This window comes from Dioscorea cayenensis, chromosome 20, assembly GCF_009730915.1.
Source record: "Dioscorea cayenensis subsp. rotundata cultivar TDr96_F1 chromosome 20, TDr96_F1_v2_PseudoChromosome.rev07_lg8_w22 25.fasta, whole genome shotgun sequence".
Lineage (NCBI taxonomy): Eukaryota > Viridiplantae > Streptophyta > Magnoliopsida > Dioscoreales > Dioscoreaceae > Dioscorea > Dioscorea cayenensis.
In genome coordinates, this window is record NC_052490.1 from 21,386,330 (window position 1) to 21,402,267 (window position 15,938).

Sequence of the window (15,938 nt, forward strand, 5' to 3'; positions counted from 1 at the left end):
TGGGTTGTGAAGCTCGCACGGCCAAGTGCCAAAGCACCTTGGCCGTACCCATGTCTAAGTCTCAATTTCCAAGAAGACAAGACCATCTACACGCATACACGAGGGGGTTCAGTGAAGCTTAAGAAAAGCAAAAATAACTTGAGTATATAAAAGAAAGAGCAATGAATACAACTCGAGACAACAAAATGAAAATAAACTCAGAAGAAAAATCCTTTCTGAGTATACAAATCCAAAATAAAATGCAGAAAGTAAAATGCAAAAAATAAGAACAAAGAAGGTAAAGACGCCTCAAGTGTCGGTGTCAATAGCTAGTACATCTGTTTCCGTTGCTGGTGAAGATGACGCTGGTGCTGCAAAATAAATGAAGATTGGCAAAGAAAAGAGAAAGAGAAGCTTACCGACAAAATCAGAATGAAAGACCATAAAATGGCCGGGAAACTCAATTAACAACCCTCTTAAACAATGGTGAGAGGTCAGGATAGAGCAAGGATGTGTTCTCAAAACGTTTGAGGGTGAAAAGATAAAGAAAACTGAAAAGATTTTAAAGAAAACCTGTGGTTCTAGTATTTCTATAAATCCACACGGGCGTGTGGAAACTACCCACGCCCGTGTGCCCGACCCATAGGGGCAGACGCACGTCCCTGTGGACTCTCCATGCAACCGAGAAAATTCTCTAAGACCCACGCCCGTGTGAAAATTCCACACGGGCGTGGACATTCACAGGCCCAACTCACAGGGGCAACCGCACGCCGCTGTGTATTCTCGGGATGTAGGGAACAACCTGCAAGGTTTCGCACGGGCGTGCGGAAATTACCCACGCCCGTGTGTGGTTCACAAGGTCACCCACAGGGGCTAGTCCACGCCCCTGTGTGTTCTAGGGAAAATCTGCCCAACTCTGCAGGAATTCACACGCCCGTGCGGAAATTACCCACGGGCGTGCGCCAGTCGCATGGTCGTGCACAGGGGCAGCCGCACGCCCCTGTGCCCTCTCTGGATGAGTTCACAGTACACATCCACGGGCATGCAGAAATTCCACACGCCCGTGTGTTTTCTCTTGATGACTTAGAAAATTCTGCAGGCTCTGCAGAAAATTTTTTAACATGTTTACACACTCAGAGCCTGCCCTAATATGTAAGTTTTACTAGTGAAAAACATGAGAAATAGCTCAAACGACCAAAACTTTACCAAAACACATGAAAGCACAAGATAACACCAACGGTCCACAAGAAAAGCATAGCAATGGCATATAAGAATCAAAACACCAACACTCAAGCTCTTATTCATGCAAACACTAAACTAAAAACTAGGAAGAGAGTAATTGCTTGGGTTGCCTCCCAAGAAACGCTTGTTTTACGTCACTTAGCTTGACGTACCTCTTCCTTACCTTATGGGGGCTTAAAAAGAGTGTGTTCCTCCCGACTAGATATTGCATAGCTACTTCCTTTAAACCAAAATTCTAATTGCCGGGGTGGAATATTTGTTGGAGAGTCCAACCATCTTACCTTTGGCCTCCAAGGAAACAATTTGGGTTGGGAATTGTCCAAGCTTAGCATAGGTGGGTCATTGGATGGTTTCAATCTCTAACCCACATCTTCTCCCAACCCCAAAATCTCTTTCTTGCAATTTACGAATTGATCAATCCCAAAGAGTGGTGCTTGTTCCATTACCTTAGGATTTACTTCTTCTTGTGTATTTTCAGCTTGAAAGGAACATGACACTAGCAAATCCACTTGAAAATTTTCTCGCTCACAAGCACAATCTTCATTCACACTGTCCAAAATCTCAAAATGGTATTCAGCTTCTCCCTTTTCATTTTCTACATCAATGTACTCAATTTGCCCAACTTTTTCATTGTCGTTCACTACCACATCATCTCTACAAAGAACTTGAATTGCTTGCTCAAATGCTTGTTGTTCCTTGGAGAATGTGTCAAGTATCCCTCCTAATTGATGCTCAAGGTTTTTATAGGAGGCTTCATAACATCTTAGTGTGCTCTCCATATTTTGGACGCAGACATCGGATGCTTCAATGAAGTTAGCTAATACTCTTTGCAACTGAAGTGCATCCTCTCCGAGTATTTCACCCTTTTTATTTCCCTCTTGAGGGGCTTCCCAATATTGTCCATCACTATTCCACAAGAAGTTTGGGTAGCCCTTTTTCAATTGGATGATATGTGTTACAACAAGGAATGCTCTGTTGTTGTGAAGCAAAAAAATTCTATCAACTTTTTTTCGATCGAGCTTCAACCTCGCAAATATAGAGCACCGATCGGGTCAATCATCATTTAAAAATCCTTGCAAGAAAAAAAGTAAGACATGACAAAAAGAAAACAAATGAGAATGATGGAAGAATAAGAAAGTGTAAAATAAAAAAACAAATCGAAACGGTGATAGAGAAGAGATGTGAAATAGAATGAAGGGTAAATAGCTAAGAAAACAAAGTGCAAAGTATCTCTAAACGCCTATTCCCCGGCAATGGTGCCAAAAACTTGACAAGTTCGCCTTGCTTATATCCCGCAAGTGCACGGGCTTGTCGAAGTAATAATCCCGGGTGAGCGGGTCAAATCCACAGGGAATAGGGAGTGAAAATACTTAATTTGATTCTTAGCTATGTGGAAGATCAATAGTGATTAGTGTGAAATTGATTCAATTCTCAACAATAAAAGCAACAACTTAGAGAGCAAGAATAAAGAAGAGGGTAAGGTAAGGCAATCGATAAAGATGGGGTACTCGGATGATGCTTTGCCTAGGATAATCGTTTCAAGTGCAAGAACTCTCTATTATACTTCCTAATCAATGCCATGGTGAGTCGTGGAAATCCTTACATACATAGTCCCAAATCTAAGGTCAACTATGCCTAACTCTATACATGTCCTGGAGGAGAAATCGAACAATCTCAACACCTCGCACTCGCATAGAGTTTCAATGAGCTCTAGGGATTCCAAGTGATAAATCTCTTCCTAAAAAAATAGACCTAACCCTTTGGTCCAAGCGAAAGGTCCCTAGCCACAAATAAGCCCTAGATACTAAGATCCTCTCAACGCTTCACTCCATTGCACGCGCAACTAGGCCCCAGCGGAGATTCATCCCTTAGACCACTCACTCTATTATGGCTACAAAGAACTTGAGGAACGGAGGTAGAATCTATCACGCTGGAGGAGAAAGGGGACGCTCATGTACCTCTCGACTCATCCTCTCAACCCTCTCCAACCTAGCTTTGTCTAACGCTCATGGTGTATCACTCACTCACAAGGTTACCAACAAGAACTCTTAACCCTAGTGTCACTCTAGGGAGATGTTCATACAATTAAGCATTCAAGGTTGGAACTCACAATAAACATCGATTTATTGAAAGCATAATAAAGAAGTTCAATGAAACGAATATATCCTAGGGTTCACAATCATCCAAGCACCCACTAGGGGTTTAGCTCTCCATGGAGCTTAGTACAATCAAAGAAATCGAATGTAAAAGCAATGAATCCATAAAGAAACCCCCTCGATGGTCGTGTCGATGGTCTTGTGGAGAATCCTCTACTCGTCGTCCAAAGATTCCTTCGTCCGGTATAAGATACGCCTCGATCGAAGCTCCCCTACCAACCTTCTTCCTAATGGAATCACGATGTCAGAGCCGAAGAACTTCTCCAAAACCTTGGCCAATACCCCTCAAAACCCTAGCCGAAGTCCTCTCACAAGTTGGGGAAAAGATGGAGAAAAGAATACCAAAATCGGGGCTGAAATCTGCTTTAAATAGGGCTGGAACCGGGCTACTGCACATGCGTGTATGGTGTCACACGCCCCTGTGGAATTTCCACACAGGCGTGTGGATGGATAATTTCCACACGCCCGTGTGGATTCTCTGTTTCTCTGATTTCTCGGCCTGGTTGCTACAGTACTTGCTACAATGTTTTGCTACAGTACTATGCCGGAAATACTCCCGAATTCCATACTTTCATTGCGGTAACGCAAACGGGCACACGTTTACGTCGTGAATCACTTGCCTCTTCAATGATGTGCACGTTGGTGGATCTCTTGTTCTTATATGCATAAATCAGAATGTTCGAGTGTGACTGCCTTTGTGCCCCTCCAAATGAATGTGCTCATTCGAATACAAGGAGGTTGGCACACACTCTAGCATCTCACACCTGACCTATATCTTCGCGTTTGAACCTTAGCAAGATCTCCTCCAAAATAGGTGCATTATAATCCACATTGGACTATTTCCTTCATACTCGGCCTCGCAATCCTACCTGCATAAAAGTAACATAAAAACACACATATTAATGTAAAAACCTAAGAAAAGTAATGCTCAACATAAGGAATGAACGCTTCGCATTCATATCACACAAGCACTTATTAGGAGCCAAATATAGAGGAAGAAAGATAAAGTAGATTACGATTGCACTTTGTTGATGGAATCTTGGAGTGAACAAAAGTGAAGACACAAGTTGTGCTTGAAGATACGTGAATGTGTGCCAACCTCCATGCGCTCAAGCAATTACATGGTTTGGAGGGGCACAAAGGCAGTCATATTTGCTTATTCTGACTTGTGCAATGATAGCAAGATCTTTGTCAATGTTATCCCTTATTGAAGAAGCGACGCGATCTACGGCATAGACGTGTGCCCGTTTATGTTACCTCGATGAAAAGTGTGGATTCGGGAGTGTTTTTGGTGGAGCACTGTAGCAGATTACTGTAACAAATTAATGTAGAAATTTAGTGTAGCAGTTACTGTTTATAGGCCGCTGAAAAACCAAGTTCCACAGATTCACAGGGGCGTGTGGAAATTCCACATGCCCGTGTGGATTCCTGATTCCAACCCTATATAAAACCGCGATTGAGCCTGATTTCAGAATTCTCTTTTCCATCTTTTCTCCATCTTTTCCCCAACTTTGTAGAGGCCTGCCGCTAGGGTTTAGAGTGGTTTTTGCAAGGTTTTCGAGTGATTCTATGGCCTCTGACAGTGCGTTCCTTTGGAAGAGAGTTATTGGGGGAGCTTTCGTCAGCACCGATCCGATGAGCTGTGGCCTAGGATTGACAAGGGAACCTTTGAAGAGGACGAGGCTACTCCACAAGACCATCGACATGAATACCGAGGGGGTTTTACTCATGGATTCCATATTTTTACTTCTGATTTTACTATTGATTGTATCTTGCTCCATGGAGAGCTAAACACCTAAAGGGTACTTGGACTTATAAACCTTAGGATGCTATTGTTTCATTGACCTTTTATTATGATTCTTTGATTGATGTCTTTAATTGAGTTCTAATCTTGAATGCTTGTTAAATGATTTCTCACTTAGAGTGACACTAGGGTTAAGAGTCTACATTGGTAATCCTTGTGAGTGAGGGGTACACCATGAGGATTAGACAAAGTAAGATTAGAGAAGGTCTATAGGGTGAGTCAAGAGATAGCGGAACGTCCCCTTTCCCCTTTGGTGTGATTTATCCTACCTCCATGTTCCAAGGGTTCTTTGCAGTCACAATAGAGTGAAGTGCTAAGAGAGGAAGTCCGCTGGGGCTTAGTTGCACGAGTAACAGAGTGAAGCGTTGAACTAATCCTTAGTGCTGGGGCTTAATTATGACTACGGGTGTTTCACCTGGACCAAAGGGTGAGACCTATATTAGGGAATAGGACTTATCACTTGGAATCCTTAGAGCTTCTTACAACTGTACACAGTGTGAGGTGTTGAGACTGAATGATTTCTCCGCCGGGGCATAGTGTAGAGTTTGTCATGGTAGACTATAGGTTTGGGACCATTTACTTTAGGATTTCCATGGCTCATTAAGCATCAGTCAGGAACTTAATAGTTGGTCTTTCACATGAAGCAATAGTCCTAGGGGAAGCAATGTCCGGGTGCCCCACTTTCTATTGATTGCCTTTCCTCTCATTTTATTACACCTCTAGTTCTTACTTTCTTTATTTCTTTGCATATCAATTTTCTTCACACTACTATCGATTCATCTTCACTTTTTTTAAATAGCAATCTTTGTGTTTATGATCACTATTCCCTGTGAATTCGACTACCCTCTCACCGAGGTATTATTACTTCGATAAACCAGCGCACTTGTGGGTCACATGCAAGGGATGTGTCAAGTTTTCAGCATCGTTGCCGGGGAATAGGTGTTTTAGAAACACTTTGCTCTTTGCTATTTTAGATATTCATCATTTACTCTATTTCACACTTTCTTATTCTATCATCATTCTGATTTATTTTCCTTTCTTTGGTTACAGCTCCAGGTTATGACCTGAGGGAACCCTTCGACATTGGTTAAAGGAGATCCTGAACTTGAACAAACACTTTGTAGAAGGGGTAAAGAACCTGTATAAGGAAAGAATCATTCAGCTGAAATAGTGGATGAAGAATCTAAAAACATGGCTGAACAAGAATCCAATGAAGAACACTTTCAGATTTTTTTAGACCAACAATTCATGGGACATAATCGAGCATTGTGAGACCACTGGTAGCAGCCTAGAATTTTGAGTTGAAGCTGGCCTTTATTCAGATGGTTCAACAGTACGCACAGTTTAATAGGTTAGCCAATGAAGACCCGAACAATCATGTTGAGAACTTCCTTGAAGTGTGTGATATGTTGAAGATCAATGCGGTTTCTGATGATGTAATTCGCTTGAGGGCTTTCCCATTCTCTTTGAAAGGAAGGGCCAAACAGTGGCTCCATTCATTGCCAAGAGCTTCCATCACAACATGGAACGAAATGGTCGAAGCTTTCCTTGCAAGGTACTTCCCTCCGGGAAAATCGGCAAAGCTTCGCAATGAGATATCTTCATTTGTTCAAATGGAGCTTGAAACTTTGTTTGAGACTTAGGAATGATTCAAGGACCTTTTTGCGGAAGTGTCCACAACATGGGTTCCCCGAGTGGATGATCATTAATACATTTTATAACTGGTTAAGCTCAAGCAACAAACAACTTCTACATGCCGCCACAGGAGGTACAATGGGGAACAAGACTCCCAAAGAAGCCCGATAATTGATTGAAGAAATGGGTTTGAATAGCTACCAATGGAATGCAAGAGAAAGGAAGAAAGCGGCCGGATGACATGAAATTGATGCGGTTATATACTTGGCAGCCCAAGTAGAGGTATTGAGCAAGAAATTGGATACATTGACTTCACCGATGGTAGCCACTATCACAAGCCGTGATGGTTGTGGGGGTTTGGATATGCTATCCGATTGTTCTATTTCGATTGCTACTTTAACCCTAACTGAACAAGTAGACTTTGTGGGCAATTTGATAAGAGGACAAGGTAATCCTTATAGCAACACCTACAACCAAGGGTGGAAAAGCCATCTTAATTTTTTTATGGAGTAATCAAGGGTAACAAAAGGCCATGGCACCACCAGGTTTCCAACAACAATAAGCCCCAAACATGGAGAATCGAGTTTCAGGCTTGGAGACCTGGATGACTGATCTAGAGAAAGCTTTGACTAGATTTGTTCAATTGTCGGATACAAGGTTTTAGTCAATTGAAGCTACACTTCACAACCACACTGCTTCATTGCACAATTTATAAAATTAAGTGGGGAAAATTGCAAAGTTGTTATCGGAGAGACCTCAAGGAAGCTTGCCTAGTTACACTGAGACTAATCCAAGGTAACATGTGAAGGTGATCACTTTGAGAAGTGGTCGTGAGGTTGAAGGTAGGCTTCCAAGTGAGAAGGCCAATGTTGAAGTACCCGAGGTCGTGGAGGTTGAGGAGAGAGCAAAAAAGAAGCGGGTGGCACCCCCATCATAGAAACCAAGAATCTCTTATCCTTCAAGATTGAAGAATGACCAAAATGATGAGCAATACAAGAAGTTCTTGGGTCTATTCAAGCAATTGCACATCAACATTCCTTTTATGCAGGCGTTGTCTCAAATGCCCCTTGCGATGTAAAAGTTTTTGAAGGATCTTTTGACCAACATGAGGAAGTTAGAGAAGAGTGCATCGGTGATCTTAGATACCTCTTATTCGGTGGTGTTGCAAAAGAATATACCAAACAAGAAGAAAGACCCCGAAGCTTTGTTATTCCATGCAACATTGGTAATATGGGTGAAGAGATGGCATTAGCAGATTCAGGAGCTAGTATCAACATCATGCCATACTCGTTATTTAAGAAGTTAGGCTTGGGAGAGCCTAGACCCACTCGTATGACACTTCAATTGGCAGACCGAACGGTTAGGCATCCGAGGGGTATCATTGAAGACGTGCTTGTCAAGGTTGATAAGTACATATTTCCTGTAGACTTTGTAGTGTTGGATGTTGATAAGTGCTTGTGTACTAAGAATGTGAAGTGTTCTTTCCTTATGATGAGCATTACTTTTATCAGGTTTAAGCGCTAATGCATGTGTATTTGTGTTCTTTTGCGCATGTAGGGTTGCGAAGCTAAATATTGATAAAAGAAGCCAATGTAGATCGTGAATGCACTATTTGATGAAATCTTGGGAAGTAACAAACGCCAAGAGACAAGTCGGGCTCAAGATACGAGAATATGTATCAACTTCCAGGTATTCAAGCAAGGACAATGATGCGGAGGGGCACAGAGGCAGTTACATTCGAGTATCGCGATTTGTGCATTGATAGAAAAATCTTCACCAATGAGGTCGTTTATTGAAGAAGCGACACGATCTACGGCGTAAAGGTGTGGCCGCTTTATGTTACCCTCGATGAAAAAAAGTGGATCTCGGTAGTGTTTATGGCGGTCATCAGAGCAAAAAATACTATAGCAATTTACCGTAGTAGTAATCGATCACGGTAGGCTAAAAAAATGAGATTTTTAAAATCCACACTGGGCATGTGGAAATTCCCTCACGCCATGTGGATGCCGATTCCAACCCCTTTTAAAGCCATGATTCAGCCCTCGATTTCAAAGATCCTTCTTTCCATCTTTTCTCTAACTTTGGAGAGGCTTGCAGCTAGGGTTTAGAGAGGTATTGTCAAAGCTTTTGGAGGGGTTCTATGCCTTCGACACTGTGATTCGCTTGGAAGAAGGTTATCGGAGGAGCTTTGCCGGCATAGATCCCGGCGAGGTGTGCCCTAAGCCGCATAAGGGAACCTTTTGGAGAAGCCAAGACCGCTCCACAAGACCATCGACACGAACACCGAGGGGGTTTTTCGATGAATTACTTATTTTTACATTCAAATTCATTATTGATTGTAAATCTAGCTCTATAGAGAGCTAAACCCCTAGAGGGTACTTGGATTTGTAAACCCTATGATGTATTTGTTTCATTAACCTTCTATTTTTGTTTTCCTTAATTGATGTCTTTAATTGAGTTCTAATCTTGAATGCTTGTTGAATGATTTCTCCCTTTAGAGTGACACTAGAGTTGAAAGTCTACATTGATAACCTTTGTGCATGAGTGGCATACCATGAGGGTTAGACATTACAAGATTGGAGAATGTTGAAAGGGTGAGTCGAGAGGTAGCGGAGCATCCCCTTTCCCCTCCGATGTGATTTATCTTACCTCCACGTTACAAGAGTTCTATGCGATCATAATAGAGTGAATGGGCTAAGGGATGACCTTCCGCTGGGGCTAAGTTGCAAAGGTAAAAGAGTGAATCGTTGAAGTGATTTTAGTATCTAGGGCTTAATTGTGACTATGGGTCTTACGCCTGGACCAAATGGTTAGATCTATACATTGGAATAGGGTTTATCACTTGGAATTCCTAGAGCGTCTTGCAACTCTATATAGTGTGAGGTGTTGAGATTGATCGATTTCTCCTCCGAGACATAGTGTAGAGTTAGTCACAGTTGACCTTAGGTTTGGGACTTTGTGTTTAAAGATTTCCAAAACTCATTAGGCATCAATTAGAAGACTTAATAGTTGGTTTTGCACTTGAAGCAATTGTCCTAGGTGGAATAATATCCGAGTACCCCACTCTTATCGATTGCCTTACCTCTCATTTTAGTTGAACCTCTCTTTCTTATTTCTTTTATTATTGCTTTCATTGCACTTTATCAACACAATTGTTATTCCGTCTTCACATAGTTAAATAGCAATCTTAGTATTTTTACTTCCTACTCTCTGTGGATACGATACGCACTCATCTGAGATTTATTACTTCAACAAACCCGTGCACTTACGGGTCACACGCAAGGGCCGTTGTCAGATGTTGATGACGATGTCGATGTCCCGCTGATACTTGGGAGGTCATTCTTGCGCACCTCCAAAGCTCTTATCGACATGGACGGCGGGCAGTTAATGATAAGTGCTTGTGCGGTATTAATGCGAAGCGTTCATTCCTTATATTGAGCATTACTTTTCTCGGGTTTTTACACTAATATGTGTGTTTTTATGTTACTTTTATGCAGGTAGGGTTGTGAGGTCGAGTATGAAGGAAAGAAGCCAATGTGGATCATAATGCATCGATTTTGGAGGAAACTTGCTAAGGTTCAAACGCGAAGACATAGGTCAGATGTGAGAAGCTAGAGTGGGTGCCAACCTCCTCGTATTCGAGTTTGGCACATCCATTTGAGGGCATAAAGGCGCCACACCGAGTATTCCGATTTATGCATATAGAACAAGAGCTCCACCAACTTGCTCGTTATTGAAGAAGCAAGCGATCCACGATACTGAACGTAGTCCTCGCTATGCTACTTTCGACGAAAGTATGAATTCGGGAAGCTATTCGTGCCTGCATCGGAAAGCGTACTCAATCGAAAGCAACACGCCAGCAAAGCATCAGCAAAAGACTGCTCACACCAAATCCGAGAAAAATAGGAGTTCGAGAATCCACACGCGCAGTGGAAATTAACCACGCCTGTGGAAATTTCGCAGACCGGTGCGTGAAGCATCGACGCCTGTAGTCTCCCCGATTCCAAATTTCTATTTAAAGCCGAATCAGCCCCGATCTTAGTATTCTTTTTCTCCATCTTTTCCCCAACTTGATAGAGGGCTTCGGCTAGGGTTTTGAGGGATATTGGCCAAGGTTTTGGAGAGGTTCCACGTCTCCGACATCGCCATTCCTTAGGGAAGAAGGTTGGTAGGGAAGCTCCGTTGAGGTGTATTCTATACCGAACTAGGGAATCCCTTGGACCATTTAGCAGAGGACTTTCCACAAGACCACTCGACACGACTAACGAGGGGGTTTCTTTATGGATTCATTGCTTTTACATTCTATTTCTTTTGATTGTACTTAGCTCCATGGAGGGCTAAACCCCCTAGTGGGTAGGTACTTGGGTGATTGTGAACCCTAGGATGTATTCGCTTTTTTGAATCTCTTTTATTATGCTTTCAATAAATTGATGTTGATTGTGAGTTCCAACCTTGAATGCTTGATTGTATGAACATTTCCCCAGAGTGACACTAGGGCTGAGAGTTCTCGCTGGTAACCTGTGAGTGAGTGACATACCACGCAGCTGCTAGACAAAAACTAGGTTGGAGAGGGTTTATAGGGTGAGTTAAGAGGTACATAGCAGCCCCTTCCTCCTCCCGACATGATAGATTCTACCCACCGCTTCCTCAAGTTCTTTGCGCCATAATAGAGTGAATGGTCTAAGGGATGACCTTCCACTGGGCTTTAGTTGCGCGTGCAACGGAGTGAAGCGCTGAGGTGATCTTAGTATCTAGGGCTTAATCGTGGTTAGGACCTTCCACCGGACCAAAGGGTTAAGTCTATAATTAGGAAGAGATTTATCACTTGGAACTCTAGAGCTCATTGCAACTCTATGCGAAAAGGGGTGTTGAGATTGTTCGATTTCTCCTCCGGGACATGTATAGAGTTAGTCATAGTTGACCTTAGATTTTCGGGTCTCATGTAATGAAGGATTTCCACGACTCACTATTGCATTGATTAGGAAGCATAATAGAGGGTTCTTTGCACTTGAAACAATTATCCTAGGCGGAGCATTATCCAGTACCCCATCTTTATCGATTGTTTTTACCCCCTTCTTTACTTTTTGCTCTCTTACTTGTTGTTTTTTTATTGTTGAGAATTGAATCATTGTCACACTTATCATCATTGATCTTTCACATAGCTAAGAATCAAATTAACTATTTTTTTATTCCCTATTCCCTCGTGGATTCGATACCCGCCATCCGGATTATTACTGACAAACCCATGCACTTACGGGATATACGCAAGTGGACCTTGTCAGTTGACTTTGAGAGTTGGGGATGATAAGCTCACATACCGCCTCACCCGGCCATGCGACATTCTCTTGACTTTGATGATACTCTTTACTTTCTTGATACTACTAATGAACTAATAGATGAATATGTGCAGGAAATGATGAATCCGGACCCATATGAAGAGCTGCTAGACCAAGCTATGGAGAATGAAGACGTAATGATGCTTGGTCTAAAGGACGAGATGAAACCTACCCCTGTGAATCATGAAGAAGATGATCCGGAAAATGAGGCATGCAAGGAGACGTCATAAGAAACCCCCCAAGGCTAATCGGGATATGCAAGAATGGAGTAAGGGTGACAAACCCTTGTGCGGTAACAAACTTGATAACTCTCCCTCTACCTTCAAAAAACTATGCTCATCATACTTTCTGGTTATGGGTAAGAGGGAAACCTTCATCTATGAGCGACCTTGAGGTAAGAAAAGGTACGTCAAGCTTAGTGACGTTAAACAAACGCTTCTTGGGAGGCAACCCAAGTCTTTACTATTTTTTTCTAGTTTTTAGTTTAGTACCTGCATGAATAAGGCTTTGAATGTTGGTGTCTTGATTTTTACATGCAAATTGTTGTGTCTTTCTTGTGGATCATTGATGTTTTCGTGTGCATAATTTTGTTTGGCGAAGTTCTTGGTCGCTTGAGCGTGTTTTTCATGATTCTCCCGGGTTAGTTTAGCATTGCATAGGTAGGCTCTGAGTATGTATACAGATTCAGAAATTTTTTGTAGAGCCTACAGAGTTTTCTAAGTCATCCGTAGAAGACACACTACCATGTGAAATTTCCACACGAGGCAGGTGTTTCTCGCTCGTAGCTCATCCCAAGAGGACACAGTGGGCGCAGGTTCACCCCTATTAACAACCTTGTGACGGTCACATGCTAGTTTGGAATTTTTGACATGGATGTGTGTTTCTCATAGAGGTATCGTAACTCTATCCCGGAGAAGACAAAGGGCGTGTGTTTGCCCATGTGTCTAACCCTGCGCATTACACACGGGCGTAGGTAATTTCCACACGCCCATGTGATTTCCTACAAAGAAGACCTCACCATTTCGAGAAGACACAGGGTCATGTGAGTGCCCCTCTGAGTAACCCTGTGAAGATCCACACACCCGTATGAAATTTCCAGAGGGGCGTGTGGAACACATAGAAAATTTTTCGGGTGGACAAAGAAGGCATAGGGGCGTGTGGATGCCCTTGTGGATCGGGCACACGGGTGTGGGGAATTTCCCTACGCCCGTGTGGATGTGTTGAGAGACAAAGTGTGCTATCCCGAGAGCACACAGGGGCATGTGTTTGCCCTTGTGAAGCTTCCCTGTGGAGTCACACGGGCGTGGGTAATTTCCACACGCCCATGTGGATGTACAGAATACCAAGAGGCATGGATTTTCTTTAAAATCTCTTCGCGTTTCCTCATCTTCTCACTTCCAAACACTTTGAGAACTCATCCTTACACTCTCCCCACTTCGCACCGTCATTTTAGAGGGATTTTACTCAAGTTTTCAGGCTGATTTCAAGTTTTCATTCTCTATTTCATTGGTAAACCCTTGTTCTCTCTTTTGTTTGCCAAAGCTTGATTTCTCTCAATTAAACTGGTGTATGTGTTTCATTTCTATGATAAATGGTTCGTTCATGTTTAGAATGAGTTTAGAAATGATTTTAGGGATTATTTTTGGATTTTTATCATACAGTTGTGTGGTTTTCACGCCCCGTGGATCCACACGGGCGTGTAGGAATTTCCACACGCCCGTGTGTATTTCAAAGATTATTTTTTTGAGTTTATTTGATCAATTTTCTTATCAATACTTGCAGGTATAGCACCAAGGACTAAGAAAGCAAGAGGCAAGCCGCCCTTAAGAGGCCTCACCCGAGCCGAGCATATAGAGTTCTCAATTCCCGAGTACCGTGCTCGATTCGAAAGATTTGTCAAGCTCAAATTCGGTCAGATGCGATTTTTGAATTTGAGCTCACTCAGGGAGGTGCAGTTAGATGATGACATGGCCGATGAGGTTAACGAACTCCTCTAGGTGGGTAGTTGACGGCGCATTATTTCTTAGAGAGTCGGGCTATCGTGATGTTTACATTAGAGGTGCTCGCCTCATTTGAGTTTCGACTCTTCCTATTCCACATCGATAGCGCCGACGCCCTATTCATTTCGTAGTATTTAGACATCATTATAGTATGAGTGTTACATAGTTTTCAGTCAAACTCGGGTTGTATGATGAGGCATTCACAGATATTGAGGAGTACAATCATTTGCCCACAGTGCTACCCGTAGCTTGACAATCGTAGCGCAGAGTAAAGCGCTGTGTGGATAGGGGCGGCATGAGCCCGGGCTGTCAAAAGCTACTTGTTTGTCTCTGCCGAGCTACAGATACATTCACGCCGTCCTGATTAGATCCATGAACGACCATGGTGACATTACTGGAGTTTTGAGCATACAGGACCTTCTATACTTATACTCCATGGTACAGAGCGAGCCGTCACATCTAGGACACATTATAGCCAAGTATTTAAGATACCAGGGATAGTATGACAGGATCGGTGTTCTCTTCTCCCGCCCGACATCACCAGTGCTCATCATCTGGGATTGGTCCATCGGACGCGATCAAGGGACCGAGAAGATGTTTATTCCAAAGACTCTTTGGCTTAGAGACCATGCACATGATTTGCATGATCAGAAATATAGAGATGGGTTGTATGAAAGCTAAATATGCCCCTCACCAGTAGTCGGCCGAGGCCAAGGGAGACACACATGCAGGGATCCCACCAAGATTTGAGCCATAGACCCGAAAGCAGTACAAGAAGAGGCACCCCTATAGCGTAGAATCCCCCACTAGTTCGTACATTCTCTCTGACTCAAGCCCATAATCGATTTGAGAGGCTCAAGAGCACTGTAGGGGTGCTACAGGAAGATTGGCAGAGGTTCAGGCTACGCAGGTCTTGAACCACACTAAAGTGATGACATGTCTAGATATTCTACAGCATCTTCTTGAGAGAGATGTGGCCTCACTTTTCATTATGAGACTGATAAGTGCTTGTGTGATAAGAATGCGAAGTGTTCTTTCCTTATGATGAGCATTACTTTTATCCGGTTTTAACACTAATATGTGTATATTTATGTCACTTTCATGCATATAGTGTTATGAAGCCAAATCTTAAAGAAAGAAGCCAATGTAGATCATGAGTGCACCATTTGGAGGAAATCTTGAGAAGGTTCAAACGCGAAGACATAAGTCAGGTTTCAAGATGCTAGAATGTATGCCAACCTCCTTGTATTAAGCTAGCATAATGATTTGGAGGGGCACAAAGGCAGCCACTGTAGCAATACTGTAGTATAATAATGTAGAAAGATATTGTTCACAGCCGGCTGAAGAAGGAGTTATCCAGAGAAGCCACAATGGTGTGTGGAAATTCCACACGCCCGTGCGTTAATTCCACACGGGCCGTGTGAAATATTCACAAGGGTGTGTGGATTCCAGATTCCAACCCTTTAAAAGCCGATTTCAGTCCCGATTTCAGTATTCTTTTTCTCCATCTTTTCCCCAACTTGAGAGAGGGTTGCGGCAATCCGCACAGTTCAATGGTTTAGCCAATGAGGATCCAAACAGTCATACAGAGAGCTTTCTCGAGGTGTGTGAAATGCTCAAGATAAACGGGGTGACGGATGATGCCATCAAGTTGAGAGCCTTCCTATTTTCCTTAAAGGGGAGAGCGAAGTAGTGGCTACACTCATTACCTAGAGCATCAATTACCACATGGGAGGAGATGGTAGAAGCTTTACTTGCCCGTTATTTCAATCCCAGAAAATCTACA

The 15,938-nt window shown here is 42.8% G+C and overlaps 1 non-coding gene across 1 annotated transcript; it reads right to left on the minus strand.

The window, feature by feature from the left end:
* Positions 1 to 6,761: 6,761 nt before the first annotated feature.
* LOC120252422 lies at positions 6,762 to 6,869 on the minus strand. Its single transcript, XR_005533952.1, has one exon. It is a non-coding gene; the product is annotated as a small nucleolar RNA R71 (small nucleolar RNA).
* Positions 6,870 to 15,938: the final 9,069 nt, after the last annotated feature.